Source organism: Cydia pomonella, chromosome 2, assembly GCF_033807575.1.
Source record: "Cydia pomonella isolate Wapato2018A chromosome 2, ilCydPomo1, whole genome shotgun sequence".
Lineage (NCBI taxonomy): Eukaryota > Metazoa > Arthropoda > Insecta > Lepidoptera > Tortricidae > Cydia > Cydia pomonella.
The window spans coordinates 5,351,588-5,357,587 of NC_084704.1; positions in this window are offsets into that span (position 1 = coordinate 5,351,588).

The following is a 6,000-nucleotide window of genomic DNA, read 5'->3' on the forward strand; positions in this document are numbered from 1 at the left end:
GAAAAACAATTGAGCACGAAATAGTTATATTAGACTCGAATGTTTTTGTTAATACACGACGTGATCACACATACAAATATTATCTCACTAAACAATCAATTCATTATTTCACTCATACGATCACGTGAGCGTCACCGATTCGATGCAATCTCGTTTATTATCAAATGTCAATTTAAAGCTGCGGTCATAAACACTATCAATGCTAAATTTTCGTCTTATGGAGTGTATCAACTTAAAGAGGTTCTTATAGGTTTTTGTTCATCTTAAAGAGGTTTCGAGTTACAGGTGGAAAACCAAAGAAAAAGTCGTATTAAAGAGGTATTTATACTAATGGGTGAAGTAGTCCTAGATATTAAGTTACAGAGGTTAAATAGATATATGTAAGGGTGATATCAATACGTGTTCTTTTTCGAGTACAAGAGGTCAAAGTCTATTTTTCTATTTATATAAATTGTACCTACTCGTTAACCGTGAAGGGAATTATTGCTTTATTCGTCTTAAAGAGTCAAAATATTTGGAGGTTTTGGGTTTTGAAGCCCAACCGATTCATATAACGGGTTTCACCTTATCGAGGAATACGGGGTACTTGCCATGTGTCTTTGTTTATGTGACTTCCCGATACTATTTCGGCACACTTGCACATGCCATCTTCACGGAGTTACTGTCGTGCTGCGAGATTAATTGTGGTCTACTCGCACACCACACCATACAGATCTACCCCCATTCTAATGCAACTGTGCCGAAATAGAGGAAACTCACAAAAACAAATGTATAAATACCCCGTACTCATTAGTATTTATAGCACCATCAAATTACCGAAAAAACATCCGCCATCTCTCGGCGGAATTACACGTCACTCCGAAAAAAAAATACACACTTATACAAATAAATAAGTACACGAGGGACAAAATTACCCATTCATCGCCGGTAATGGGGAAAAAAGCAACATTAGGGGAGCTAATTCTAAATATTGCGATAATCAGTGGTCATTCCCCCTACGCTCAATATGCTATTTTGTTGTTATTACGTTTTTGATTTATCGCCGAGGGCTGTGGAGTTACGAATATTAGATTTTTCTAATAATTGCCCCCGACTCTATCGAATTCGGGGGCCTATGATTAAATGCATAAATCTCGTTCAGTATTGTGCGAATTTGATTTAAAAAGGGTGGGGATTCGTATGACGCCATACGAACAACAACTGTCAATAAGAATACATAATTTATCATGCTTGTAATATCTGTCCTGATGGACAGCAGGTTTACTGGCTAACAATCAATATTTGGCAACGATCACGAATGATGCTGTTCCTCTCTGATTCCTGCAACACAATCTGCTGTGTTGTTTAAACACAAATATGGCTACGTCACTTTCGTTTGCGATTTTAACACATAACACGTTCTATACTACATATATTTATTTTGGTTGTTAGGGAATATTCTGCTACTGGAACCGAGTTTTGTTCATGACACGCTTCTAATAAAAATGCACACTTTAGTCATTTAACTTTTTGCGCTGCATTTTAACGAGCATTTTAAATTTGTCTCCACGTTCATTAGTGAACTTTATTACTGCATCGTAAAAGCGGGTCACGAGTACCAACAGTACTAACTTACAAGTGTAATTGAGTTGTCCAAATCTCGTTTATTTCACGCACAGTGGGCACCAATAAACAATCTGAAGAAACAAAAGTAAACTAGTCATTCCCGAGATCACCCAGGGCATCGAGTGACTTTGGGCCAATCAAAACTTGGGCCTCCCAAGTGGCGATAGCCGATTTGTGCCCGTTTACCGAACTAACTCCAAGTTACGATTAGTTCTTGTATTGTTTACTTGGACAACAAACGGGCAATTTGTGTTTGCCTGAGCCATTAACGGGCCGATGATTTAATTCAGCCCAATTGAACCTTCATAGTACCCTTACCAAACGGACAATCAAAATAGTAATTGCTAGATTTCAAAGATAACTCAATCATAAACTACGCCAAATAAACAAAAACCAATGAATACTTTTAAATGAATAAGACAAACATTGTTTCAGTTTAGATTACTTATGCAAATAATATTTCATCAAATTTTCATATCAAAAATCTGCCGTTACCCAATGTTTATTAAATATCAACATTTCCATATTGATAAATAATTTGTTTAAAAAATAACGTGGAACAAATATGTTGTTATTCATTTAACGAACATTCAATGGACCAATTCCGTACGCGTGAGAACATTTACTATAACGACTAATGTGTCGTGAATTTCGGATGGTTAGTCAATTTTATAACAGCTTTTGTAAAAAGGAATCCCGTTTTGGTATACGAGCAATATCAGTCAACCTATTTGTAATTTGATAACATTGGAATTTCCAGATTATAGTGAGTATAGCGACTGAATAATTATTTCATTATATTTTATTCCTAGTTGGATATATGGTAGCACTATCTCTCACGCTATACCGTCATCCAGTAAAGGATTTGTATAGGAGGTGCAAGGACACACAGCTCGCCCTTAGAGTTGGTCAAAGGCGCTTAGCCTTTCAAAGATAGCTTACACCAGAAAATTGGAACAGGTACAAACGAAGGAAGTCGCAGGTTCGATTACTGCCTCAGCCACCGGTCTCTCGGACTTGGTCACTTTTTTTTAGTGTATGATATCTATTTCAGTTTATAGTGCTGAAGTATAAAAACACAAAAAACGGCCATCCAGCGCCATAAGCACGTCGTGCAAATGACAACTAATATACATTTTATTCCACTTTGCGGCTCGCTGTAAATTTATAGCTGATGTAGTAAAACTCCGCGTTACTCTAAGTGAGACATATCGCTTTGGCACGAAATATCAAACTAGCATAAGAATCGTGACAATGTGAGAGCATAAAACTACTAGACAGATGTTGCGCATTTTTTCGTGCTCAGTAGGTATATCGTCACAGAAAAAGCACTACCGTACAGAAAAGAAACTTCCCACAAAACCGAAGTTTGACAGAGATTCAGGGACGAATCGTCCTGTCTTTCTAATTTAAGGCACTATCCCTTTCTTCTATTTAGGGTTGTCACAATGCAAGTCACTATCTGTGGTTGTGCACGCAAAGGGACGTCAAGTTGTGCCAACCCTAATAATTGCTTGGAGCAATGCTGACTGCTGAGCCGAACGGGGCCGAGAATGCCCGAAAGGATCAGTTTTGCTTCCCTGGTATCGTCGCGTGGGAATTAGGAACCATTGAGGCTTTTTGAATTGAATCACAGGTTGCGCTTAAGATAATCGAAGTGTGTAAGAGCGAAGCTATCACATATATGAACATTTTTATGAGTGCGACAGAGACAGACAACAAATAAAAAACGTGACTTCTGAGCCCCATACTGATCGCCAGCGACCGTATGAATATTAAAACGTTAGCATAGTGGTCTGAAAAAAATACGATAAGCTATACAAGTTATATTAGGCTGGATAGTGGGGTGCTACAAAAGCAAATAATATCTGCAATGACAAATTATTTCTGAATTCAATACTTCTAATAAGGCTTGAAATAATTCCGATTTTGATCGCACTTTTTATGTAAGACAGGTAATCTACAAACATTGTAGAATTCAAGTATGGGAATCATAAGTTTTGCAGTCATATACATATTTCCCACAATCACGGGGCCTATGGTTTCCACATAAGATCAGTACGACTACCACCATTTTGACTCTGACGCTAACGTCTGCGTAACTTACTTTCAATATATCTCGCTCACCCTAATTTTATGCCAATACGAGCGGCATGCATAGAAAGTAAATTACGCATCGCACTCGCTAGCGAATACTCGTACGTCAGTGTCAGGTCGGTGTCAAGCTCGTAGTGAGGCTTCCCTTAAGTATCTTTACTTGATTGCAACCGCCGCGTCGTGATATTTAAAAAAAACATCTGTGTATGTACATTAATTATGAAAATTATAGAAACCAAATTTACCTAAACCTACAAATAACATATTGTATAACAATTAAATAAATGAATAAATATTTAGGACATTATAACACAAATTGACTAAGTGCCGCAGTAAGCTCAATAAGGCTTGTGTTGAGGGTACTTAGACAACGATATATATAATATATAAATATTTATAAATACTTAAATAAAGAGAAAACACCCATGACTCAGGAACAAATATCCGTGCTCATTACACAAATAAATGCCCCTACCAGGAGTACCAGGATTTGAACCCGGGACCATCGGCTTCATAGGCAGGGTCACTACTGTCACTACCCACACCCACTAGGCCAGATAGGTCGTCAAATTGCAATGGTGTAAAGTATTTGAAGAACTCCAAGGTTATATATATTTCCTTTAAACAGTCTCACCTGATGGTAACTACAAAGTTTATTTGTAAAATGTTTTTTTCTTCGAGTCAGGGTCACGTACAAAATTTATGTCGACTCTAGTTTAATCAAGTACTAATACGAAATAAGGAAACTTAAACAAAGGGGAAGTAGGGAACGTAAGTTGGGAGAATTCGCGTCGGTCTTAGGACACAAAAATAGTTAACAGAATTAAGCGGAGCGTGAGCGGAATGCGCGGGACTAATGAAGCGAGCGAGCGTGATGTTAAAAAATAATAACGGCAATAGATGCCTGTAATCCTAGTGGCTGAGACTAGGGAAAAATAAAAAGCCGGATATTGGGACCGTGCGAAGTACATGGTAGGGGTAAGTACGAGTAAAGCGATCCCAGCGCATAAGGTGGTAAAAATTAGAACTAACTGCGGATAGCGTCTTTAACATTTCGTGCAAGTTATATGGCTCGAAGTGAAACTTTAATTTACGATTACTCTTGAAATATTCATTTTAATTATCTGTTGTTAGGTACAGTCAGCATCAAAAGTAGCGGATGAAACAACGCGCCAAAAGTATCTGATATTCCGTATAACCTTTCCAAATGTTGATAATTTTCTAAATCTCGCGTTCAAAAATATATCTTTTACAGTCTTAGTTGTTCTATATTAAAGCCATTACATTTTGTTAAGCTACTACAAAAAGGTAGATACTTATGAAGCGTTATTTGATCCGCTACTTTTGATGCTGACTGTACCATTATAATCTGTATGAAATGCTTAATATAACTAACGTATTTAATTTGATAAATATAAATACTGTATCTGTGTAAATAGGTTTGCAAATACCACATATTGTGTGATCATTTTCTAGAAGTTCAAAATGGGTAGGTATAGTAAGTTATCCTTAAAATATAGACATTCGACATCGTGGACTTTTTTGTAGACCACAACCCCACCATACATTGTGTCGTTATAGCTCAAACGGATTAGGCAGGGTTTTCGATTAAAGCTCCTAGCCAGCGTGATTGTCTCCGACAACATCGTTATATTTCAACCAATTTATACAAAACCTTGATAAATGAAACTCGTATAAAAATCCGTTCAGTAGTTTTTAGTTTTAGAGTAGTTTTAGAAGATGTAGTGAATTGTCGTTTTCCCCTAGACTTGTGGACGCTAGGTTGCGTGACAGCCGTGAACATAGCAAATAGGTAAGGAGCAGCGTATAAAGTATAAACTTAGGAGAAACAAAGCGACCAATGACAAATTACAAATGAAAAATCCTTATTTCATGCAATTAGTGATCTATGATTGTCCTACACTGGTGGTTATATAACGTTATACAGTCACGTCTGAAAACATCTACACGATCGAAGTGGCAAAAATATGTATACACGATCTTATGGCCCATATATTAGGGTAGTGTATACATATTTTTGTCACTTTGTCCGTATCGATATTTTCAGACGTGACCGTACCAGTATAATAATGTTATCGAACATTTTGTGATATCCAGTGCGAGAGAGAGAAAACACGAGATTTATATTAGTTATGTAAGCCTGAGCTGTTATTTAAATTATCAATAAACTATGAGTATGAGTGGTCTTCAAAATAAAAACTATAAAACACATTATCCTCTACACGATGGGTCATAGTACTGGCCCACTAAGACGGGCCAGCGTGTAGAGAGGGTAGT